The 26,823-nt window shown below is 42.3% G+C and overlaps 1 protein-coding gene across 1 annotated transcript in view; it reads left to right on the forward strand.

Annotated features, from left to right (window-relative positions):
* Positions 1-26,823, forward strand: part of LOC148024351 (S-adenosyl-L-methionine-dependent methyltransferases superfamily protein) — an 88,551-nt gene that overhangs the window by 55,866 nt on the left and 5,862 nt on the right. The gene's annotated exons all lie outside the window — the stretch shown is intronic.

The following is a 26,823-nucleotide window of genomic DNA, read 5'->3' on the forward strand; positions in this document are numbered from 1 at the left end:
TATGTTCAATATGATGAGATCCACACCTTACTATATAGTTTACTATAGTCCGTTTGAGTTTTGAGTCTTGACTTTATGTTTGTTTGTATTGTTGGCCTTGCTACTTGGGCCTTGTCTCTTTCATGATAATATTATACATATTTCAGCCTTCACACATTTATATTATGGCTTTGAGTCTTGTTTTAAAAAATATTTTGTGTAGTGGTTTGGAGTGTAGATCGGTCTTAATATATCACGTGCCATTGTTGTTAGTAGTCTAGTTAGCTCATGAGTGAGTTACGGCATGTGCCTTAGTGGGATAGTCATTACTAATTATTTTAGGTGTTTTTAATTTGTTATTATGATGGTGATTTTGGCATTTATTGCTGGCCGACCAACATTAATTAAGTACTGGCTGACCCAATCACCTTGTTGGCATATTTTTGGCCTATTTATTTGGTTCCCTCCATAGTTTGGCCATCCATCACTTGCGGATTCTAGTGCAGGCCTCGTTTGGAGAGAGGGAGCCAATGCCAATACTACCCACACAACAAGTGACTCATTGTTGTACACGATTGTCTTGTGTTTGGTACATGGATTCCATTTCCCAAGCATATCTCTATGTTCTCCCTTTGCAATGTTCTTTTGTTTTCTTTTATTTTCTCTTTTCACTCATGTTGTGTAGTCTATTACAATAGTTTTCTACGCTTCTATCACTGCACCCACTTTTGATATGGTATCAAACATCCATGTTCGGGTTCCGGGTGCTATTTCATGCCGTGGACAGTCTGCGCCTCATAGTTTTCTGGTGTTGGTCTACTTTCGTCTATTTGCTGCTGCAGCTTGGCTAACGCATTTTTGTGGATTTTCATCCTGTTTTCAGCATTCAATTAATCTACTGCATGCGTTCTCATTTTCTGCATTATTTTAGTGCGGGTAACTCCCGCCTTTTTTGTAGATTTCATGATCAGCTACCCTTGATACTACTTTTGAATTCGTACTTTGTGCAGTCTGCATTGTGCTTGACTGTACACTCACTCACTCACTCACTCACTCACTCACTCACTCTCTCTCCTTTATGTTCTCTTCCTGTCCTCTCTAGATGGCTTCTCCCTACTCTTCTACTAATGACAAGCTTCATGGCCTTGATTACTTAATATGGAGTGTTGGTATGAAAGCATGGTTTATGTAGAAGCAATTATGGTACATGGTTTTTGGAGCTATAGAGCATCCTTAGTCTCCCACTCCTCTTCCAAATGATTGGGACCTAGATAACCATGAGGAAGCTGTACTTACATGGGATTTTAATGATGCCAGTGCATATTTGGCTCTTCTTCATTGTATCTTTGAAGAGGTTCTACTGGTGATCACCTCTTGCACGATAGCTTTGGCCATTTGGGAAAAGCTTCAAATGTTGTACGAGGCTCCCTTGACCATGCGTGCCATTACCCTCTATGGATAATTTCAGCAAATGAAGTTTGATCCAAAGAATGCTACCCAATCATTCTTGCTCCATGTTACACAGTTACATGATCAATTTCGTCACATGCAACCCACCCTTCTAGAGGTTCATCTAATGGTGATTGTGCTTACAAGCTCCCTTTGGAGTTTGATGGAGTAGCTAATGCCTTGCGGGCCTAGACATCATCGATGCCAATGAGCTTTACACATATGTCCTTGATGCTACTTGAGCACGAAGCATCTTTGCGGTTATAGGGGAGACTTTCATCCCGATATGGTGGCTTGAATGAGGCATTTGCCACTTCAGAGAGGGGGCGGGAAGAAAAGGCCATTGTTATCACTGTGGTAAAAAGTAAGAGTTGCCCCGCAAGGATTGCAAAGAGTTAGCAGTTTTGAGGGAGAAGATCAAGAAGTAGAAGAAGCAAGATACTGACTCCTTTGTCTAGTCATCGGCCTCCTCTAACTCAAACTTAGATCCTCCACCCAATGCATGGAAGGGGTTATCTTCTTCAAATTGCAAGGACTTGGCCCCTTCCTTCTACTGCTTTCTAGTGTAGGTGATGTGGTCATCTCTCATGGTTCTCTAGTGTCAAAGGGAGTGTGAGAGGGTGGTTAGGTGGGTTAAGTGAGCCTCATCTATATATGTATTAGGTGCACAGGTTCTAGAGAGGGACTTTCTCGATGCATTGACTTACGTTTGGTAGGTTTTTACATCCTAGAGTTGGGGCCTGACTTCCAAGTTCATGACGTGTTGTTACTTGATAGCGAGCAGGATTGGCTCCTCATCTAAGATCACATGAGGTGATACTTTGGTGGTCTTGGCCAAAGGAGGGGAATCCATGTCTACGTATGCTTAGAGGCATTTTTGATAGGACAATCATGTATGCTACTGGCATTGTTGTAAGACACAGAGAACAATTATGGTTTCTCTCTATTTTTAGGAGTTGGTAAGATCAATATCGACATTAGGTTCTCTCCAAGGCATCTTGGTGGTGGCTTGATCCATAGTTTCATTCGTACTACATATGGACTAGTTCATTACGTACGGTTTGTATTGTATTGTATAATACGTATTTGCACCAATTTGTATAAAAAACAGGCTATTTTTTGCCTATGAATGCTAGGCCACAGAATATCTTCCAACTCCCAAGTCTTAATTTATTATCATAATTTCAAGCCTCTCTCACTCTCTCTGTCCCAACTTTCAAGATGAATATGCAATTTCAAGCGCATCATCCCTCCCCCCTCTCCCAAAAAAAAAATAAAATTGCCGAGTCTCTCTCTCTCTCTCTCTCTCTCTCTCTCTCTTTCACACACACAAAAAGAAAATGAATGAAGAGCCTCTTTGTCCATCCACTCTACACTTTGCTTTGTTGTATGATGTATTATGTATACACTCCCATTTGTCTTCTAGTAGCGCATTATGTATGTTGCAAATGAGGCTTTGCCTTGTTACCCTCACATATTCATCCTATTAACCCAAGTGACATTGCTATTTTTGGCTCTAAACATGTGTTCTACTATCTGTAATCCAAAATAACCAAGTTTTGGTTTTTTTTTTCTGGTACTAATATTGTATTGTACCTTGTAAAATCCTACGGTACTAATTAGTACCGTATTTTATCGTACCGTACCGTATTGTACCTCACCCATACTTCGTATCCATGGTCCTATTTTGGTGGTCTTTGTTGTATGAACTATGATATATCCTTATCATTGTATCCTTGACTGTGTCTAATCATCCATGATATGAGAGAGTGTTATCAGTGTGGTCAGCTCATGAGTGAGTTAGGGCATGTGTCTTAATGGAGTAGGCATTATTGATTATTTTAGGAATTTTTTATTTGTCATGACTCATTATGATGGTGATTTTAGCATTTATTGCTGGCCGACGTGGTCACATTGTTGACATATTTGTGGCCTATTTATTTGGCTCCCTCCTTTATCATCTAGTCATTGATAACTTGTAGATTCTAGTGCAGGCCCTATTGGAGACAGAGAGCTGGTGTCAGTGCCCATGCAATCAATGACTCACTGTCGTATGTGATTGTCTTGTGTTTGGTGTCTTCTAGTAGCGCATTATGTATGTTGCAAATGAGGCTTTGCCTTGTTACCCTCACATATTCATCCTATTAACCCAAGTGACATTGCTATTTTTGGCTCTAAACATGTGTTCTACTATCTGTAATCCAAAATAACCAAGTTTTGGTTTTTTTTTTCTGGTACTAATATTGTATTGTACCTTGTAAAATCCTACGGTACTAATTAGTACCGTATTTTATCGTACCGTACCGTATTGTACCTCACCCATACTTCGTATCCATGGTCCTATTTTGGTGGTCTTTGTTGTATGAACTATGATATATCCTTATCATTGTATCCTTGACTGTGTCTAATCATCCATGATATGAGAGAGTGTTATCAGTGTGGTCAGCTCATGAGTGAGTTAGGGCATGTGTCTTAATGGAGTAGGCATTATTGATTATTTTAGGAATTTTTTATTTGTCATGACTCATTATGATGGTGATTTTAGCATTTATTGCTGGCCGACGTGGTCACATTGTTGACATATTTGTGGCCTATTTATTTGGCTCCCTCCTTTATCATCTAGTCATTGATAACTTGTAGATTCTAGTGCAGGCCCTATTGGAGACAGAGAGCTGGTGTCAGTGCCCATGCAATCAATGACTCACTGTCGTATGTGATTGTCTTGTGTTTGGTATATGGATTCCATTTCTTGAGCATATCTCTGAGTCCTCCCTTTGCAATGTTCTTTTGTTCTCTCTCCTCTCTTGTGTTGTGCTGTTTCTGTGAGAGTGCGCAACGGAAGAAGAAACACGAACACAGAGGGGGAGAGAGAGAGAGAAAGCAGAAAATGAAGGAAGAAAATCTGCACTGACTGTAATGAATGCTGAATACAAAACTGTGGACTGATCAGTTCCTGCACACAGCCCGAAGCGTCAGTGAGGGCACCAGATCAGGCTGATGATGACGGCAGCACTGAAGACGGAGGAAGATGACGGAGTCGGAGTGTGCACCTGCCAAAGGAGGAGGGAAGATGATAATACAACTGACTGCCAAGTGGGAAATGGCCATAAATAGCCAAAAAACCCAAAAACTGGCCGACCTGAAATTTGAGTCTATAAATATGTCCGACCAGCATTTAATGCTGATCCGACCAGCATTTAATGCTGGTAAAAATGCCAGGAATGATCAGAAAAATCCCGGAAAGGGTGGACAATCTCCGGTAGGTGAGACAGGCTGAAGAATGCAGAAACTGCCCCGGGAAATGCACATAAAATCCCGACTGGAGGAGAAAATGTACTGAAATGCAATAAACTAAGTGCTCTAGAATGAGCTACCTCCTCCGTCAAAATAAGTGATAGACAAGTCAGAGCTTCTAAAGTCCTCGTTTGACTCAGATTGAGGTTCATAGGCAGGAGATGACAAGGCATGACAAACATGACCGCTAACACCCCCTCTCAGATCCTGGATGTGGTGGAAGACCAAGGGAGAAACGGATCCTGGGGTGGGAAGAGGAATGCCAAGGTCGATGAAGTTCGTCGATGAAGATTGCCGATGAAGAAACTCCTCGCGATCCTGGGAAGCCCCCTCTAAAACAGTAGGGGCCAGGAAATCTACAGCCGCATCACCGAGATCGTCCCCCTCTGAAAGGGATGGGGGGTACGAGGGAACCGTTGGAGGAGAGGGTGGGGGATGGGAAGGAACCTGTGGAAAAGAGGGTGCACAAGTGGGAACGGGTGTAGCAATAGACAACTGCCTCGGAGGTCCCTGCATAAGAGAAGGGGAATGGAGCCTATAAAGCCCGCACTCCTGCCAACCTGTCGCAATAACAGCCCCTGTAGAAGAATCCTCAATACAAATGGCCTGCTCGGTGAAGACAACCCGGGTACCAAGCCTAGTAAGGCCATAGACTGAGAGGAGTGGAAAGCCCAAGTCAGGAACATAAAGAGCCTGGGAAAGGGAGCTGGACGCGCGGTCGGGAAATAAAGGCAAAGTGCCAACACCACAAACAGGCACCGAAACAATGTCACCAACAGTGACTGAACCCTTAGAAGGGCATAGATCCTGCAACAAATCACCTCAGGGAGTCATATGACTAGAAGCTCCACTATCAACCAGCCAAGGTCTCTCAGAAGATGAGGCAGCCATTGAAGAAGGCTCCTCCAAGTCAACAATATGAAGGAACACTGACTCATGGGTAACTGCTGGAGTAGAGGTAGAAGGCTTAGATGCTTTAGCTCCATCCTTCGCGCCTGGACGAAAGTGAGGGTACTTCTTCCAACATTTCTCCTCTGGATGTGTCCCCTTCCCACAGTATGGGCATTTAGGCTTCTCCGAGTCGGAGTCAGAACCTGAAGAACTCTCCTGTCTTTTAGCCTGTGACTTTCCTTTCTTCTGCGTTCCCCCTCTTGAACCTGCAACAAAAGCTTTGATGGAGGTGGATCCACTGGCTACCTCTTTGGTGCGCTCGTCATGCTCCAAAACAAGTGGGGCAAGCTCCTCCCATAGAAGCTTCTCACGGGTCCTCGATGTAAGAAGGCTGGTGTAGAAGACATCAAAACGGGGAGATGGCAGCTGAGTCAAAAGAATCATGGCCATATCCTCGGAAGAGATCATCTTGTCAAGGGACACAAGCTCATCCCTCATGTCCTCCAACTTGTTGATATGATCCTTCATGGAAGAAGAATCATCAACAACGAGCATCCGTCCGATGGGCAAAAGTCTTGTGATGGTACAAAGAAGCAAGCTTTGTCCACACTTCTGCTGCCTTCCGCAACCTGTGCACATGTACTAGGACAGAATCCTGTAAGCTCATAAAGAGGAAAGATCGAGCTCATGAGTTGAGCCGATCCCATAAGGCCGCACGATCCATCGATGATCCAACGGTGGGATCCTCCACTAGACGGGAAATAGGGTGGGTAACAAACTCCCAAAGATCGAAGGTATCAAGGATACACTCCACCTTACACGACCAAAGCGAGTAGTTGGAACCATCAAGCCGGTCTTCTTTGGGCAAAGAAGGGAGTATGGGCACCTGTATAGAGGTTGCCATGGAAGGCATATGAAGGCCAGCAGAACGAGCCTTCTGTGAAACATGGAGAGAACGGGGAATAGAGGGATCTCGGTCAAATGGGCTAGATGACCTCCGGTCGTCACGTGAACTAGCATGAAAGTCTCTCCGTCTCTCAAAGGAAGGAATAGAGACCTCATCCTCTGAATCAGCAAAGAACTGGTGATAAGACATCTTCGTATATATCTGCAATCACCAAAGAATGTGCAACCAACAGATAGTCAAGATGGAGCCGCTTGTGTCAAAAAAGACCCAGAAGATGCTGTCGCCTGCAAGAGGAGAGAGAATGCTGCTGCCTGGAGAGAAAAATTGCCGCCTATCCTCAAGATGATGACGCCTCCTCCTTTGCTGATGTTGACCACCTCCTGTTGGCTGCGTTTGATGCAAACACAGGCTGCAAACACCTAGAAAACTGTCGTCTACTCCTGCTGATGCTGCAAAACAACAAAACACAGGTATGGAAGGCTGCGTTTCAGCCTGGACAGCACCGCCAAGAGCTGGAAATGAGGGAAGAAAGGCTGCAGTTGATGGTGTCCTTCTCTGCAATGGAAGCTCTCCTCTGTGCTCTCAGTTAGGCTCTGATACCATGTGAGTGTGCGCAACGGAAGAAGAAACACGAACACGGAGGGAGGGAGAGAGAGAGAGAGAGAGAGAGAGAGAGAGAGAGAGCAAAAAATGAAGGAAGAAAATCTGCACTGACTGTAATGAATGCTGAATACAAAACAGTGGACTGATCAGTCCTTGCATGCAGCCCGAAGCGTCAGTGAGGGCATCAGATCAGGTTGATGATGACGGCAGCACCGAAGACGGAGGAAGATGACGGAGTCGGAGTGTGCACCTGCCAAAGAAGGAGGGAAGATGATAATACAACTGACTGCCAAGTGGGAAATGGCTATAAATAGCCAAAAAACCCAAAAACTGGCCGACTTGAAATTTGAGTCCATAAATATGTCCGACCAGCATTTAATGTTGGTAAAAATGCCAGGAATGATCAGAAAAATCCCGGAAAGGGTGGACAATGTTCGGGAGGTGAGGTAGGCTAAAGAATGCAAAAACTGCCCCGGGAAATGCACATAAAATCCCGACTGATGCAATAAACTGAGAGCTCTAGAATGAGCTACCTCCTCCGTCAAAACAAGTGATAGATAAGTCAGAGCTCCTAAAGTCCTCGTCTGACTCATACTGAGGCTCACAGGCAGGAGATGACATGGCATGACAAACATGACTGCTAACGGTTTTTACACTTCCATTGCTGCATCTACTTTTGACAATTATTACTAGTATTAGAATACTTGCAAAGTTGTTTGTTGTAGAATTATAAAAGAATTCTAAATTGATCTATTTTTCAAGTTATTTTTTTCCTCTCTTTTTGTGCTATGCTTGGTTGCATGACCAAGTCCACAAAAAGACCTTCTCATTGCCTCCCATAGAGAGGGGCTTTAGTTTCCACTTATATGTATGGGAAGTTGTGAAGAAATATTCTAACACAGAAATACAAATAACATCGTACGACAAAGCACAAACTGATAGAAGGATATAGTTAGGGTTATGGTAACTCAGAGACAATGAACACAGAGAATGAATGAAATGATATGACTATTGAATATACAATGCTCATGCAGCAAATACACTATGTAGTGAATGAATACTATACCTCGAACTCTTGTATCTCAAGGATCAGGGCAGAGGAAATGAGTTGAAGAGCATGTCGCACTCTAAACGGATCTTGAATTGCAGCAAGGCAGTCTTTGGATATCGAACACTAGCAAACGCAGCCAAGGAAGGTTGGATCTGATGCAGACAGCAATGCAGGAGAGAGAAAGACTAAAAATGCAAGTGAGGAGAGAAAAAGGCTAAAAATGCAAGTAAGGAGAGAGAAATACTAAAAACGCTAGATGTAGGAGAGAGAAAATGTCAAACGTAGGTTGAGAGAGAGAGAGAGAGAGAGAGAGAGAGAGAGAGAGAGAGAGAGGAGACATATTGCCAGGCTTAAAGGGCTCTTGCATTGGCAGCTAGATCTCATCCGACACTCCGACTTGCTCCCTCGGGAGGATTTGCTTCCCTGGCATATGGCAATTGCCTCTGGGTCGTTGCCATGATTGGTGTAACCCTTTTTAGTGCATTAGTACGGGGATTTCCCACACGTTGGCCTAGGGCCCTCGTGTCTCTTGTAATCATGTAATCATGTAATCTTGTACCTTTTTTTCGTAATTAATACAATTAACTTTTACGAAAGAGAGAGAGAGAGAGAGAGAGAGAGAGAGAGAGAGAGAGAGAGAGAGAGTCAAACCGTAGGAAAAACCAGTAGCAGCAGTCAGTATCTGAAATCAGCTTTGAATAGTATTCATAGAAAGTTTGGACTCTCCGAAGTAGGTTTATGCTTATGGGATACAGACACTCTCTAGGAACACATTTCTTTTTAAATAAACAAGGTTTCTTTCTTAATTAAGTATGTTTTGGGGCTGTTTAAGTGAAGCTAATGCATTTTTAGCTCAACATCCCCTTTCAAGCTCAACAACGGTGCTACGAGAAGTAGGCTAGCCAAGCCCTTTTGTTTTCTTTATCTTTTACTCGAAGATGTCCCATCCCAAAGCAGCCAAAGCATTGGACAAAGGGTGCGCGTCAGCTACCCAGTGCCTGACTAGATGGTTATCTTACCAAGGGAGCCCAAGTGATTATCCTAGAGAGGCTAGGGCATTGGACAAAGGGTACACGTTGGTTGCCCAGTGGCATACCAAGTCATGCAAAGGCTGATGGAATCAAAGATAGACTTTTTTTTTGGAGGGCTCTGTAGTTTTGATAGATTTAATATGAAGTGAGTGTTTCAAATCAGTTTTTGTCCTACTGAGTATCCGTGGTCCAAATGGGAGAGTGATAAGGGATGGTTAGACCCAAGACTTTCACAAAACAAACATACTATCCCTACCATTACTGGGTGTCGGTGAAAAAGGAAAATGGCTAAGGTGTGGGTGATACAAATATAGCAAAGATGTGAAGTAAGCAAGACGAGCAAGTAAGCTAGGGAGAACTGCTTTGGAGACTACCATGTGTAATGCCACGAATATGGTGGATCCAAAGTCGACCACTCCAAAAGATTGAAAAGGGATAAATGCATACAGATGCATGTTTACATGAACAGAATGTCAATGCATGGGGTAATTCAAAGGGAGATGTAAGATGTCATGCTCGCGCAAAATGCAATGCAATGGTGCCACTTGGACAATGCTCTCGGATGGGAATTGTTCACTTATCTAAGTGCCGTTTTACAATCATGTCATCTTGACAGGGTAGATGAAGTTATAAATGTCCATAACGACAATACAAAAGGATAAATGAATGAATGAATGTCTAAAAATTGTAAGCATAATCATTGTTACTATCAAGAGAAGTAGCCGCTCCCTCTCAAACTAGAAGAAAAAGCAAGAGGGAAGCACTCTCTCCTTGTCAATCTGAAGAAGTAGGCGAGGGTGTACCCAAGCTGATCATCTTGGGTAAAAGGTATTGAAGAACCGGCCGGTTGATTGCTTTGGTCAAAATGTTTGCAAAATTGTCTGATGAAGGCATAAACTCTAGGTGGATAGTGGACAGTGCTTAGCTCAACGTGCTCTTTGGAAAAGTGGAAATGGACTTCCACATGCCGTGTTCGTGGTGTGATGAATGGATTGCTTGCAAGGGCAATGACACTCTGGTTGTCGCAGTAGACAATGGTCGGAGAGTCACAAGGGAAGTGAAGTGCCGCTGGTAAGCTCCTCAGATAGATGGCTTCGGTGGTGCCATTGAAGAGAGCCCTATACTTAGTCTCAACCGTGGAAGCTGCCACCATCTCTTGCTTATGGCTGGACGAAGAAATAGGAGCCGTGCCCAAGGTGAAGAGGTAGTCGCCATTGGAATGCCGGATGTGAGGATCTATACCCTTGCAAACATAAACCTAAACCATAAGTGAGGCTAGAAGAATAAGTACACCGTAAATAACGCAACACACAAAGTCATGCAATTCAATGTGACATCCTAGGTGCTATGAAATATTGACTGAGTAAACTAAGTCTGACGAGTATGAATTAACCAAAGAAGTTTCCCTACAATAGACCTGAAGACTCTCAGGCCGAGAGCCAAAGAATGCCTTGTACAGGGTCTTTTGAGAAAGAGCCGCATTCAAGCATCACACTTATGCTTGAGGAAGTACATCCACATGTATCTCGAATGATCATCCACTATAAAAAAGAAGTACAACGCACCATTTAAGGTAGCAATGGATGTGGGCCCATAAAGAAAACGCGAATTAATTTAAGAGGTGTTTCAGCTTTATGTGGAGAGAGCTGAGGGAATGGGGTACGATGATGCTTCTCGAGTTGACATGCTTTATAGACATCTCTAGCTAGCTTCAGGTGAGGAAGGCCCCTAACCATCTCATGGTGAGACAACTCATAAAGAGAGTCATAGTCAAGATGCCCTAGGCGAAAATGCCAAAGATACTCGTTGTTTGTAGGTTTCTAAGATGTGGCTAGCGCTTGGAAGCTATGAAACATAGAGCCCTCGGTTGTCGACTCGGTAAGAAAATGGGTCGTGGTATAGGCCATTAGGTTGTGCTTCACTATGAGCAAGATGTTGGGATATAAAGGCCCGGTAACCTGCGTGTATAGTACACGCACATTGTACATGTGAACGCACCCTTTATGTGCCCTAAGTATAAATACATTTTATTCCTTGTGTACCAACACATTGTTGGTACACTCTTATCGTCTCTACTTTCACTCTACTCACACTCTCTCAAGCCGTCACACTCACTCGTTCACTCCTGCCCGAGCTGCGTCCCTATCGCTTCCAACAACTGGTATCAGAGCCGACTCTTGTGCACACTTCCCGTGAAGAAGACCAATAGCCGAGCAGCTGTGCAGAAGATGAGTAGAATACTGCTCAAAGTGACGAGGTAGGCGTGTAGCTGACGGTAGGTAAAAGGCGTGATAGCTGGGCGAACTACATACGGGCGTCAAACTGCAAACGGGCAGTGACTGCGCGACAATCTGGCGACTTCTTCGAGCGCAGTGTCATGACGAAGGGAACCAGGACTGCCGATGGCGTGAGACACGTGCGCGTGGAACGGACGTCAGTGGGCTGTCAGTAACGCGACGGTCAACGAACCTCGTTAGTCTTCAAAAATCAAAAATCTCTTTTAATTTTTCAATTACTCTCTTCTTTTTGACGGGAGTTCACACGCAAGAAGCAATCACAGATCTGTGAGGATTCAAGCTAGAAATTTGGGGCTTTTCCCAGATTTGACATTGTTCATACTTGTCAGTGACTTTTGAGTCAGAAATTGCAGACATTGTGAGCGGTGACCCAAATTAATTTGGGGATTTTGTCAAATTAGTCAAAATTTTGCCCCTTTGAGCAAAACTTCCTGACATTGGATCCCAGAAATTTGGGGCTTTTCATGTATTGGCAAAACTTTACTCAACTGGGTCAGAGTGACTGACATTTATGCAATTTTGGATTTGAAATTCTGGGGATTTACACAGAATTTTGTAAATTTCTGCATTTTTACCCGTTTGGTGGCTGTGGCTCATGTTCAAACAGCAGGAATTTACTTCTGGTTGAGAAAGAACAACAGTGCATCTTGCTGGTTCAGCTTGTGCTTTTGCAGAATAGTGCATTTACTCTTGTGTTCGTGATAAAATGGTTGCAATCTCTTCCAGTTTAGACATCAAGAGTTTGATGGAGATCAAACGGGTTGATGGTCATGGCTTTGACCTTTGGAAAGACCGTATGCAGGGCATTTTGTTCCTAAAGGATTGTGAGGATGTTTTGCAGGAAGATAAACCTGCACTAATGTTTGATGCAGATTGGGCCAGAGTGAATAAAAAGGTTGTGGCTTACATCACTGATGACATTTTGATAGACATTAAGGGTTTAGATACAGGTTATGCAATATGGGAGAAGCTGAAAACTACTTATGAGATCACCACACCTATTAATCAGTTGCATTTAATGCACAAGTTGGTGAATATGCGACTAGATGAGTTAAAGCTTGCAGCTGAGCACTTGAGTGCATTTACAAGGATTCTAAATCAGCCCAAAGATGCAAACTTGGACTTTGATGATAAGTTGAGGGCAATCTTTTTGATCATGACACTGTTGGACTCGTGGGAAACCTTGGCGGTTTCTCTCAGCAATAACCCTAATCTCTCATATGATGGGGTGAGGGGTTCTATCTTGAATGAAGAAATTAGATGTATGTCTAGTGGAGAAGGTAGCTCGCTATGTTCAATGTAGGTAGTTATGGAAAGGTGTACCTTGGAAATAACCATGCTTGCAGCATTGATGGGATTGGCACGGTACACTTGTTTTTAGACGATGGTCAAGAGCTTGTGTTGAAAGATATCAGATATGTGCTTGGCATGAAAAAGAGTTTACTATCTGTTGGTCAGCTTGACTTGCATGGCTAGATCACACTGTTTGGTGGTGGTTTGTGGAAAGTAAAAAAGGGTTCCATGCTGATTGCAAAAGGAACTAAGAAGGGCACATTGTATTGTTTGCACTGTAAAGCCTTGAATGGCAAGTTTCTTGTAGTTGCTGAAATTTGCAGCCACTTGGAGTTATGGTATAAGAGATTAGGGCATATGAGCCAAAAAGGACTTGATGTCCTTACCTCTTTGAAGAGGGTTGATGCAAAAGGCTCTAAACTTGATTTTTATAATGAGTGTCAGTTTGGAAAGCAAATAAAAAATTCCTTTTACTTTGGTGTCTCTCATAAGTCCAATGTCTTGGACTTAGTGTATTCTGATGTATGTAGTATGCCCGTGAAATCATTGGGTGGTGTTGCATATTTTATCTTCTTTATTGATGATTGTTCCAAGAAGATTTGGGTGTACTTGCTGAAAAAGAAAGGTGAAGTGTTTGTTGTTTTTAAAACTTTTCATGCATTTGTGACCACTTAGACAGGTAGAAAGCTGGAATGCTTGAGAACTGATAATGGGGTGAGTTCACATCGACTGAATTCAAGTCATTTTGTGACTTACATGGTATTAAGAGGGAGCTTACAGCCCCTTACAGCCCTTCTTTAAATGGGGTGGCTGAAAGATATAACATGACTTTATGTGAAAGAGTGCGGTGCATGCTATCCATTGCTAATCTCCCTCATGCATTTTGGGGAGAGGCACTAAAACTGTAGTTCACATTTGCAACCGCTCTCCCAACAAGTCCTTAAATAATGGCATTCCTGAGGAGGTTTGGTCTGGCAAATCAGCCTCATATGACCATTTATGCATATTTGGCTGTGATGCTTTCATGCAAGTTAGGAATGAGCTGAGGAATAAACTTGACCCAAAATCCACCAAAGACATTTTCATGGGCTATGGTGATGAGGGCGAATTTGGCTACAGAGTGTAATGTTATGTTTAATGAGTCAAAATTGCTGAAAGGCTCTTTAGCCTCTAATGAAGATCTGAAAAAGGTGAAATTTCAGAGTTTGCACCCACCCATTACTTCAGAAAATGAGCCTCAAGGTGCTATATCATAGGCTGAAACTGATGATCAGACGGTTATTTTTGAGCCAGATGATGACAGACAGCAAATAGAAGCACAAGGAGGTCATAGACAACAAGATAGGCTTGCTGATTATGAAAATGCAGGTGCTAGAAATGAAATGAAGGTACTATATAGTATGAACAACATGTTGAAAATGGTTTATAGTAGCAAATGACCGCTGAAAATAATATAGTTCCAGATGTAGACCAAATTCGTGAAAATGTTGATCATTGGGTACGCAGGTCTACACACGTAAGAAAGCAACCACATAGGTTTGACCCCTCCTTGCATTATGTGATACTTACAGTTGAGGGTGAGCCTCTTACATACAAAGAGGCCAAGTCACGTGAGTTCAGCAGTAAGTGGAAGCTAGCTATGCAGGAATAGATTAAATCTCTATATGCAAATGATACTTGGGATCTTGTGTCATTGCCAAAGGGAAGGAAGCCACTTCCAAACGAATGGGTGTACAAAGTCAAAATAGTTGATGGGAAACCCAAGTATAAGGCAAGGCTAGTTGCCAAAGGTTATGCACAAAAGGAAGGGATTGACTTCCACAAGGTCTTTTCACCTGTTGTGAAGATGACCACTTTATGTGTGCTTTTTGCTCTTACTGCTGTTTTGTATTTAGAGCTGTATCAAACGGATGTAAAAACAGCTTTCTTGCATGGTGACATTAATGAGGAAATCTATATGAAACAGCCCGAGGGTTTTGTAGTTCTTGGAAAAGAGCAAATGGTGTGTAAGCTAAAACGCAGCCTGTATGGGCTGAAGCAAGCATCATGGTAGTGGTACAAAAAGTTTGATACTTTAATGCTATCTCATGAGTTTACACGCAGCCATGCAGATCATTGCTTGTACATGAAAAAGGATACAGATGGCAGCCCCATCATACTTGTTTTGTATGTGGATGATATGTTACTAGCTGGGAAAAGAAAGACTAGCTTGGATGCTCTCAAAAATCAGCTGAAATCAGCTTTCTCCATGAAAGATTTAGGGAATGCAGAGCATATTTTGGGCATAAGGATTTGTAGAGATAGAATGCAGAAATTGCTGTTTTTATCTCAAGAAAAGTATATTGGAAAGGTACTGGACAGATTTAACATGGCTAAAGCTAAGGTGGTTGGGATACCCGTATCTCCCTATCTCAAGCTTAGCAAAGCCAACAGCCCAAAAGATGACGTGGAAGCAAATGCTATGAAGGGAGTTTCTTATGCATTAGCTTGTGGCTCTCTTATGTATGCTATGGTTGTTACTCGTCCAGACATTGCTCATGCAGTGGGAGTTGTTAGCAGGTTTATGTCAAATCCTGGCAAAGCACATTGGAGGCTGTTAAGTGTATTCTTTGATACCTTAAGGGTATACAAAGAAAAAGTATTTGCTATGGGCAGGGTGCACTTAGTTTGTAGGGTTATTGTGATGCAAACATGGCAGGTGACTTGGACACACGTAGGTTCACCAACGGATATGTCTTTACAGTTGCTGGTGGGGCTGTTTCTTGGTGTTTCAGGTTGTAGAATATTGTTGCACTGAGTACCACTGAAGCTGAATACATATCAGCTACTGAGGCTTCTAGGGAAGATATATGGTTGAGCATACTTGGAGATGATCTCGGCATGTCTATGGGTACTGCAATTTTGGGATGTAATAGCTAGAGTGCTGTGTATCTGGCTAGGAATGCCATGTATCGTTCACGCACAAAGTATATAGATGTGTGATATCACTTCATCAGATAGATTTTGGAAGATGGTCAAATCACATTGACTAAGTTTAAAACACAAGATAACCGTGGAGATGTTCTCACTAAAAGTCTAAGCAAAGCTTAGCATGAGCATTGCATTCGACTAGTAGAAGTTGGTTAGCTAAAGGTTCATATTGGACCTTTAAGTGGGAGGTTGTTGGGATATAAAGGCCCAATAACCTCCATGTATAGTACATGCACATTGTACATGTGAATGCACCCTTTACGTGCCCCAAGTATAAATACATTTTATTCTTTGTGTACCAACACATTGTTGGTATACTCTTATCGTCTCGTACTTTCACTCTGCTCACACTCTCTCAAGCCGTCACACTCACTCGTTCACTCTTGCTCGAGCTGCGTTCCTATTGCTTTCAACACAACTGGATCAAGGACCTCGACTGTGATCATTGTAAAGAAAACTGCTTGCTCCAATTGGCAAAGTTGTTGAATAAATAACAAGTTTACCCCAAGATGAGAGATATGGTATCTGGCGAAGCCAGATCCGAACCCTTGTCAGTGGCTAAACGAACGCAACCTTGAGCTTGGATCTTGACTGAGGAGTTATTTCTTGTATGGCCTCACCCGACTGTAGGGGCTCGGGTATGGAAGATGTCCTCTATAGGAGTCATGTGATGTGTAGCTTCATTGTCCACAATCCAAAGAGGTGTTGATGTGCTTGGCTGTGACAAGTGGGCCTTTGTAGTAACCTCGTTGGGAGGCAACTCATAGATGTGGACGAGACTCGTATCAGATGCCTCTACGAAGACGATGTGGGCCCCAATAGACCAGTGAGATAAGCCCGGCCCTCTGGAGTTGAGAACATTGTTGATTGAGATGGTTGACTGGGGGCAGTGTAAGTTTGATCTTTCCATGCCCCTTGCCATCACCTTGCCTCCCCTGATGGGGATTGCCAGACTGAGGGCGGGGGTTTGTGACTTGGTTTTTGGTGCTGTGTCTCTTGCCTTTGATTGACACTCGTCATCAAAATGACCAATCTTTTGTCAATGTTGACAATACCTATTTTTCTTAGGTACATTTTGTCACCCAGGTTTGAGTTGAGACTGGGAGTTTTCTTGTGATTTCCTTGCTTAATTTTGATTTTGATTTGAAGTTTACCTGTCCCTTGCTATCCCTTCTGAGAATGAGCAATGAGAGCCCCCTTTGAGAGATTATTCATATGAAACTGATCGAACAGCCATGTATAGCGCAATAGTTGACATTCAAACTCATACAATGTGGGTTAATTGGATAGAGAAACCACTTGCTTCACAAAATTGAAGTATTTTCGCGGCAGCTTGTTAAGAAACAATGTGACTTGATCGTCAGAGGACTTAGGAGTTCCTGTAGTGGAGAATTCGGCAAGGAGACACCGATACTTAGCCAACTTGACTTTGAAGTCATCCCGGTCAGAGATTTTGAAGTTTTAAAGCTCATGGTTAAGATTAGTTCGACGGGTCAAGTGTGCACATTGCTTTGACGCTAAGTCAAAATGTTGAAGCTGAGAATGAAACCCAAGCAATAAGCCTTGTATCAGCTTGACAATAGCAGAGCCATTTCTAGCCTTCCATGAGCAGATGGCCTTGTATGGAATAAGTGTGGGATCAGGTTGGGGTTCCAACCCTTGCACAAGATCCCATAGGTTTTATGAGTCAAGGACATATCTCATCAAGTTCAACCAAGTTGGAAAGTTTGACCCATTAAAACGAGTCTTGTCATTGAATGCACGTTTGGCGGAAGATAAGGTAGAACCATGAGGTGTTGAGAATGTGGAGTAAGATGGATGTGGAGGATAAGATGGTAGTGGTGGTGGAGGTGTTTGATAAGGAGGAGGGGAAAGAGCTAGGTAGGCAGAAATGGCAAATGAGTGCCGATTGATGTGGAGGCATTGGAACATGAATGTTTTCATAAGGTGCTGGTGGAGGAGGCACTGGGACATATAAGCCCTGTACAAATGTTGGTTGGGACATAATGACCAAAGGGTCCACTAGGTAATACCATAGAGGCAAAGTTCAAATTGTGACACCAACTGATCCACACTTGGGAGAGATTGGGGGAAATACCTAGGCTGCAATGATCCCGAAAGTGTGTAAGCAAGAGGTGGAACACCACGTGGCCAAGGACGAGATGAGGTTCTAACGGTTGTGTCTAAGTTTGAAGAACCCAAACACATGTGATTCTACATGAGAGGCAATATGCAGTGCACTTAATGGAGACTGAAAGGATGTGGCAATGGAATAAGAGGGTGGGATGGGAGGGAGATTAAATGGATTTGTGATAGATATAGATGTGGGAATTAATGTGGGTTTCGTTTGTCCATTAAATGCATTAAATTGAAATGATGATGATGAAGATGCATCTACTTCATTTTGACCTTTGAACACAATTGTTTGAAGGAAAAGAAGAGGAAGGAGTACTTGGAATAAGAGGGCGGGATGGGAGGAAGATTAAATGGTTAGAGTTAGGGTAACTTAGAGACACTGAACATAGAGAATGAATGAAATGATATGACTATTGAATATACAATGCTCATGTAGCAAATACACTATGTAGTGAATGAATACTGTACCTCAAACTCTTGTATCTTAAGAATCAGGGTAGGGGGAATGAGCTGGAGAGTATGTCGTACTTTGAACGGATCCCGAATTGCAGCAAGACGGCCTCTAGATGTCGAACACCAGCAAACGCAGCCAAGGAAGGTTGAATCTGATGCAAATAGCAATGCAGGAGAGAGAAATACTAAAAACGTAGGTGAGGAGAGAGAAATACAAAACGCTAGTTGTAGGAGAGAGAAAGAAGCAAACTCAAGTTGCAAGAGAGAGAAAGACTAAAAACGCAGGAAAAACCAGCAGTAGCAGTCAACATGCTGAAATCAGCTCGGAATAGTATGTGGTATGTTGGAAACAGACGCAAAACTGTTGTAGACAGCAATGGCCAGCTTGGACCACGATGTCCTCTGCGTTCGGGGTGTGGTCAACAAGATGAAATACCTGAAATATGCAAAAACGAGATTAAGGCTGAATGAAGGGTAGCATACCTATTCATAGAAACTTTGGGCCCTCCCAAGTGGGTTTGTGCTTATGGGATATAAATACTCTAGGAACGCATTTCTTTTAAATAAATAAGGTTTCTTCCTTAATTAATCATGTTTTGGGGCTGTTTAAGTGAAGCTAATGCATTTTTAGCTCAACAGAAGTTTGGAGGTGGCAAGAACGCTGGAGGAGGGAAGGAAAGTCTAAAGAAGGTCACAACTCTTCTTCCAACGGAAACAAAGAACCTAAGCAAATTTGGTAGCATTTGCCTAAGGAGGAGCAAAATACAATGATTGCAAACCTGTATTAGTCAAGAATAACAACACACAAAGGCACAAAATCAGCAATACTGGTTGTTTAATATGATGTGAGAATGAATGGAAATAGAAGAATCACAACTATAGTAGCACATAAAGGCACAAAACCAGCAAAATTGGTAATTTAAAATACTATGTGAGAATGAGCAATGGAGACAGAAAAATCACAACTACTGAATGCTTAGAAGAATAAATAGTATAAGAGAGAACACAAAAACTCAAACAATGAATGAAAGAGGGAATTCATAGCACAATACATGAGATGTATTGTACAAATCACACAAGTGGATGGCTTGTCTAATGAGTAGTAGTACCTCTAGCTTCCCTCTCTTAAGTTACATGGGTCCTAGGGCGAGGCCTAAGACAAATGAGCTAGTTCTAGATGAGCCACCCAATCACTCACAAATGTTTTTTCCTCTGCCATTTGTCGTTTATTGCACTTATAATCTGGTCTGACTTCTTAGAGAACAATACTCTTTGGCATTGTCTTGCAATCTCTCCCCATGAGAGACATTGACTACACCTTTTTAATGCATGAGAATCGTAGACTCGTGAGGGAGGATTTTAGAATAGGAGACTTTTTAGAATGCCCTGATCAGAGTATTGGAGTGGTGGCCCATTATGATAGGAGTTGGTAGTTAGATTCAAATCCAATGATGTATCTGGTGGCTGCATGGGTGTACTAAGCTTATCAAAGTAGGCTCCTTTAGAGATTCCAATGGGATGAGGGGAGTATTTATAGAGAGGCAAAGGGATGTTTTCGTTTTTGACTATACCACTAGATTGGGAAGAGGATCAAGATGAGTAGGATTAGAACGATGCTAGTTGCTATTCGGGATTGGATTGGATAGGGAATCTATAAGAATGCACAACGGAAAGTAAAGCGAACACGGAGCAAATAGAGAAAAATGAGATCTAATGAAATGCAATAGAAAGAAGGAATAAATTGATTGATGGCTGAAGGATACAAGGTTGCAACAGTCAGTCCCAACACGCGACATTGAGCCTCAATGTGGGTGCTAGACGAAAGTAGGGGGGTGAGAAAGGTGTTGGGATAAAGGCCCTTTATTCACCTTTGTGTATAGTACACGTGTATTATTTAGTTGTACATGTGAATGCACCCTTTGTGCCCTAAGTATAAATACATTTTATTCTTTGTGTTGGTACACCCAAAATTGAATCGTACTCTCTCTCTCTCTCTCTCTCTCTCTCTCTCTCTCTCTCGGTCGCTCTCACTCACCTGCTCCCTCCTCCAGCTGCTACACACTCTCTCAATAACTGGTATCAAAACCCAAGGTTTTGCCCGCTTTTCGAGACCAAGGTGCAAGTGATAGGTCGTGGAGGCAGCTCAAGGCAGAAGGCCAGTTGGTGGGTCCAGTTGACTAGGCGCTAGAGAAACCAAGCGATAGCTGCAATGGGCAGGACCAACAAGCGATGGCTACATGTCGACATGAAGGCCAACGTGACGGGCAGCTGACTAGGGAGCGACTAGGCGTAGACTAGGCGGCAAGCGATTGGGCAACAGTGTAGACAAGCTAGGCACAACCAGCGGGCGTGAACCAGGCGACAACTGCAAGGAGTTGGGCGTCTTGCCGGGTAGGCGACGTCCTGATCGGCGGATGAACTAGCGACATATATTAGTCATGCGACGCGGTGGGTCAATGGAAAACCCCCTGCCCCCGGTTCAGTATTTTTTGAAAAAGAAATAAAAATTTTCTTTAATTTTTCAATTTACCCCTTGTCTTGATGGGGGCTTACGCGTGGTAGCACAGATTACAGATCTGTGCAAATCTAGCCTAAAAATTTGGGGCTTTTCCTAGATTTGATCCCATTTGTGCTTGGCAGTGACATTGGTGTCAAAAATTACAGACATTGTGCTTGTTGACCTCAATTAAATTGGGGATTTTACCAAATTTGTCGGAATTTCGCTCATTCGAGTAAATTTTCCTGACATTGAACCTTGAAAAGTTGAGGCTTTTCATGTATTGATGAAATTTTACTCAGCTGGGTCAGATTGGCTGACATTTATGCACTGTTGGACCTGGAATTTTGGGATTTTGTGCATATTTTGGTAAATTTCTGTAGTATTTGCCCGTGTGGTGGCTGGTTTATGTAATAGCAACAGAGATTTATTACTGTTTGGGCAAGAACAACAATGTATTTGCTGGTTCAGCTTGTGCTCTTGTAGTTCAGTGCATTTACTCTTGTGTTCGTGATAAAATGACTGCAACTTCTTTCAGTTCTGATATTAAGAGTTTGATGGAAATCAAATGGTTTGATGGTCAGGGCTTTGACCTTTGGAAAGACCATATGCAGGGCATATTGCTCTTAAAGGATTGTGAGGATGCTTTGCAAGAAGATAAACCTGCACAAATGTCTAATGCAGATTGGGCCAGAGTCAATAAAAAGGCTATGGCTTACATAAAGATGGGTGTCATTGATGACATTTTGATAGATATTAAGGGCTTGGATACTGGTTATACAATATGGGAGAAGTTAAAAACTACCTATGAGATTATCATACTTGTTAATTAGGTGCATTTAATGCGCAAGTTGGTGAATATGCGACCGGATGAGTCCAAGCCTGCAACTGAGCACTTGAGTGCATTTACTGGCATTTTTAATCAACTCAAGGATGCCAATTTGGATTTTGATGATAAGTTGAGGGCAATCTTTTTGATCATGACACTACTTGATTCTTGGGAGACTTTGGTAGTTTCTCTCAGCAATAATCCCAATCTCTCATATGATGGTGTAAGGGGTTCAATCTTGAATGAAGAATGTAGACGTAAGTCTAGTGGAGAAGGCAGCAACTCAGTTTATAATGTTAGAGGCAGGGCTGAAAAGAAAAATTCAAATGCTGGACAAAGAAGCAGAAGCAAGAGCAAACGAAAGGAAAAGAGTGATATTACTTGCTCTCAATGTGGTCGGAAGGGCCACAAGAAACCTGATTGCAGGTACTACAAGAAGGAATAAGAGAGAAAGAAGAATGCAGACGACAAAAATAAGAAAGACGGTAAGAGATGTATCTGAGGCAGCCAAAGGCAAGAAAAAGGTCAATGTGGCTTCCAATGTAGTCATAGAGGAGCTCTCGGATACAGAGGTTGATGTATTACGTACAGTTGATTATGATGCCCTTGTATGTCACATACAGGATATGTAGATTACCAAGGCTGATGTGATTGATGCACTTTTGTCAGTTGATGATGGTGTCACTCAGACTTGGATTGTAGACTCTGGTGCCTCTTTCCATGTAACTCCTTGCTTGGAGTGTTTCGCTATGTTCAATGTAGGTGGTTATGGAAAAGTATACCTTGGAAATAACCATGCTTGCAACATTGATGGGATTGACACTGTACACTTGTCTTTAGATAATGGGCTAGAGCTTGTGTTGAAAGATGTTAGATATGTGCTTGGCATCAAGAAAAGTTTACTATGTGTTGGTTAGCTTGACTTGCATGGTTACACTACATTGTTTGGTGGTGGTTTGTGGAAACTGAAAAAGAGTTCCATGCTGATTCCAAAAGAAACCAAGACGAGCACTTTGTATTATTTGCATTGTAAAGCTTTGAATGGCAAGTGTCTTGCAGTTGCTAAAATTTGTTGTCATTTGGAGTTGTGGTATAAGAGATTAGGCCATATGAGCCATAAAGGACTTAATGTCCTTCCCTCTTTGAAGAGGGTTGATGGAAAATGCTCTAAACTTGACTTTTGTAAAGACTATCAATTTGGAAAGCAAATGAAAAATTCCTTTTACTTTGGTGTCTCTCGTAAGTTCAATGTCTTGGACTTAGTGCATTCTGATGTATGTAGTATGCTTGTGAAATCGTTGGGTGGTGCCGCATATTTTGTTTTTTTTATTGATGATTCTTTCAGTAAGATTTAGGTTTATCTGTTAAAAAAGAAGTGAAGTGTTTATTGTTTTTAAAACTTTTCATGCATTTGTGACCACTCAGACATGTAGAAAGTTAAAATGCTTGAGAATTGATAATGGGGGTGAGTTCACATCTACTGAGTTTAAGTCTTTTTGTGACTTGCATGGAATTAAGAGGGAGCTTACAACTCCTTACAGCCCTTCTTCAAATGGGGTGGCTGAAAGATACAATAGGACTTTATGTGAAAGAGTGGGGTGCATGTTGTCCATTGCTAATCTCCCTCATGAATTTTGGGGAGAGACACTTAAAACCATGGTTCACATAAAACAGGTCCTTAAATAATGGCATCTGTGAGGAATTTTGGTTTGGCAAATCGGCCTCATATGACCATTTACGGATATTTGGTTGTGATGCCTTTGTGCATGTTAGAGATGAGCTGAGAAGTAAACTTGACCCGAAATCCACCAAAGGCATTTTCATGGGCTATGGTGATGAGGGTGAATTTGGCTATAGATTGTGGTTACCTCAGTCTAAGAAAATTATTCGCAGTCGTAATGTTGTGTTTAATGAGGCAAAATTGCTGAAAGGTACTCTAGCCTCCAATGAAGACATGAAAAATGTCAAATTCCAGAATTTGCAGTCACCTATTAATTCAAATGATGAGTCTCATGATGCTGTACCACAGGCTGAAATTGATTATGAGCTGGTTATTTTTGAGGCGGATGATGATGGACAGCAAATAGAAGCACAAGGATGTCATGGATAGCAAGATAGACTTGGTGATTATGAAAATGCAGGTGCTGGTAATGAAAATGAAGGTGCTGTACAACATGAACATCATGCTGAAAATGGATTATAGCAGCCAATAAATGCTGAAAATAACATACCTCCAGATGTAGACCCAATTCTTGAAAATGTAGACCATTGGGTACGCAGGTCTACACGTTTAAGAAGGCAGCCACATAGGTATGACCCCTCTTTGGACTGTGTGATGCTTACAGATGAGGGTGAGCCTCTTACATATAAAGAGGCCAAGTCATGCAAAGTCAGCAGTAAGTGGGAGCTAGCTATGTAGGAAGAGATTAAATCTTTGTATGCTAATGATACTTGGGATCTTGTGTCGTTGCCCAAAGGAAGGAAGCCTCTTTCAAAGAAATGGGTTTACAAAGTAAAGACAGTTGACGGGAAACCCAAGTACAAGGCAAGACTGGTTGCCAAAGGGTATGCATAGAAGGAAGGGATTGACTTCCAAGAGGTTTTCTCATCTGTTGTAAAGATGACCACTCTATGTGTGCTTTTTGCTCTCACTACTGTATTGGACTTAGAGCTGTACCAAATGGATGTGGAAACAACTTTTCTGCATGGTGACATTGATGAGGAAATCTACATGAAACAGCCAGAGGGCTCTGTAGTTTCTTAAAAAGAGTAGATGGTGTGTAAACTAAGATGCAGCTTGTATGGGCTGAAGCAAGCACCACGACAGTAGAACAAAAAGTTTGACACTTTTATGCTCTCTCATGGTTTAACACGCAGCTATGTAGATCATTGTTTGTACATGAAAAAGAATACAGATGGCAGTCCCATCATACTTGTTTTGTATGTGGATGATATGTTACTAGCTAGGAAACGAAAGACTAGCTTGGATGCTCTTAAAGATCAGCTGAAATCAGCTTTCTCCATAAAATACTTGGGGAATGTAGAGCATATATTGGGCATGAGGATTCGCAGGGATACAACACAGAAATTGCTATTTTTATCTCAAGAAAAGCTCATTGAAAAGGTAGTGGACAAGTTTAACATGGCTGAAGCTAAGCCTTTTGGGGTGCCCTTACCTCCATATATTAAGCTTAATAAAGCCAATAGCCGAAATGATGACGTGGAAGCCAATGCTATGAAGGGAGTCCCGTATGTATTAGCTTGTGGTTCTCTTATGTATGCTACGGCTGCTACTCGTCCAGGCATTGCTCATGCAGTGGGAGTTGTCAGCAGGTTTATGTCAAATCTTGGCAAACCACATTGGGAACTTATCAAGTGTATTCTTCGATACCTAAAGGGTACACAAAGAAAGTGTATTTGCTATGGGCAGGGTGCACTTAGTCTGCAAGGTTATTGTGATGCAGACATGGCAAGTGACTTGGACACACGTAGGTCCACCAGCAGATATGTCTTTACAATTGCTGGTGGGGTTGTTTCTTGGTGTTCCTGGTTGCAGAATATTGTTGTATTGAGTACCACTGAAGCTGAATACATATCAGCTACTGAGGCTTCTAGGGAAGCTATATGGTTGAGCAGACTTGTAGATGATCTCGGCATGTCTATGGGTACTGCAATTTTGGGATGTGATAGTTGGAGTGCTGTGTATCTGGCTAAGAATGCCATGTAACATTCATGCACAAAGCATATAGATGTGCGATATCACTTCATCAGATAGATTTTGGAAGATGGTCTAATCATATTGACCAAGATTAAAACACATGACAACCTTGCAGATGTTCTCCCAAAAGTCTAAGCAAGGCTTAGCATGAGCATTTCATACGACTAGTGGGAGTTGGTTAGAGGTTCACTTTGGACCTTTAAGTGGGAGGTTGTTGGGATAAAGGCCCTTTATTCACCTCTGTGTATAGTACACATGTATTATTTAGTTGTACATGTGAATGCATTTGTGTACCAACACATTGTTAGTACACCCAAAATCGAATCATACATACTCTCTCTCTCTCTCTCTCTCTCTCTCTCTCTCGGTCACTCTCACTCACTTACTCCCTCCTCTAGCTGCTGCACACTCTCAACAAAAGGAACGACTAGGGCTGGCTTAAAGAAGGCTGAATGGAGTGAAGGGGTAGGCTGCCTATAAATAGGCAAATTGAGGCCACAATTGGCATACAAACTGGCCAGGCCCAAAATGTGGGTGCTTAGGTCAGCCTGCCGAATTGATCAAAACGGTCATAGTGCCAAAAGCAAAATGTGCTGATGTACCCTCTATCTAAAGTGTCTAAAATACAGCAAATGACGGATACACACAACATCAAATCTCCTAATTTTTCTTATTTGATTCAGATCGAGGCTCACATGTAGGAAATCTTTGTACATGGCACATGTTTGCTAACAACCCCCTCTCAAATCTTGGATGTGGTTCAAGGCTAAAGGAGATTGAATGGATTTTGAGGGTGGCAAGAAGAGTGCTGCGACCGATGAGGTCTATCAATGAAGAATGCAGCCAAGAAGCAAGATTCCCTCTCTAGATGAAAGTGTGATCTAATAGGAGGGCATCATAGGCTAATGGACATAGAGGGGCCTCAAACAGATCACTTGAGAGAACTTCAGTCGTGGATAGGTAAGCGAAGCCTTTGACCCAATTGAGAGACGATAGCAGCTATCAAAGGTGCTATGATTCCCAAAAGAAAACAATAGGGACTAAGGTCCATGGAAAGGGTGTGTAGGCAACATGGGATGGTGGCTTGATGACAAAGGAAAGAGGCTGCTGCATGAAGAAAGTGTCTGAAGAAGACACCACATGCTCTTTCATAGGGGATTTTTGGGCATTTGTCCTACTATGCACATGCCCACAACGTGGCCTTTTACAGTGCATTTCTGGGCATTTGTCATACTATGCACAAATAGAACCTTTTAATGTTAATGCAAGCCTTGATTTTGGTGGCTTAACATCATAGACCTTTGGATTGATTATCCATTCAGGCCTTGTACTTCCTTTCTTGTTTTATATTTGCTATTTGTAATGTTAATGCAAGCCTTGATTTTGGTGGCTCCACATTATGGACGTATGGATTGGATATTTATT

The sequence above is a fragment of the Lygodium microphyllum genome, chromosome 15 (genome assembly GCF_053477565.2).
Source record: "Lygodium microphyllum isolate KBCC chromosome 15, Lygodium_microphyllum_v1.1.10, whole genome shotgun sequence".
Lineage (NCBI taxonomy): Eukaryota > Viridiplantae > Streptophyta > Polypodiopsida > Schizaeales > Lygodiaceae > Lygodium > Lygodium microphyllum.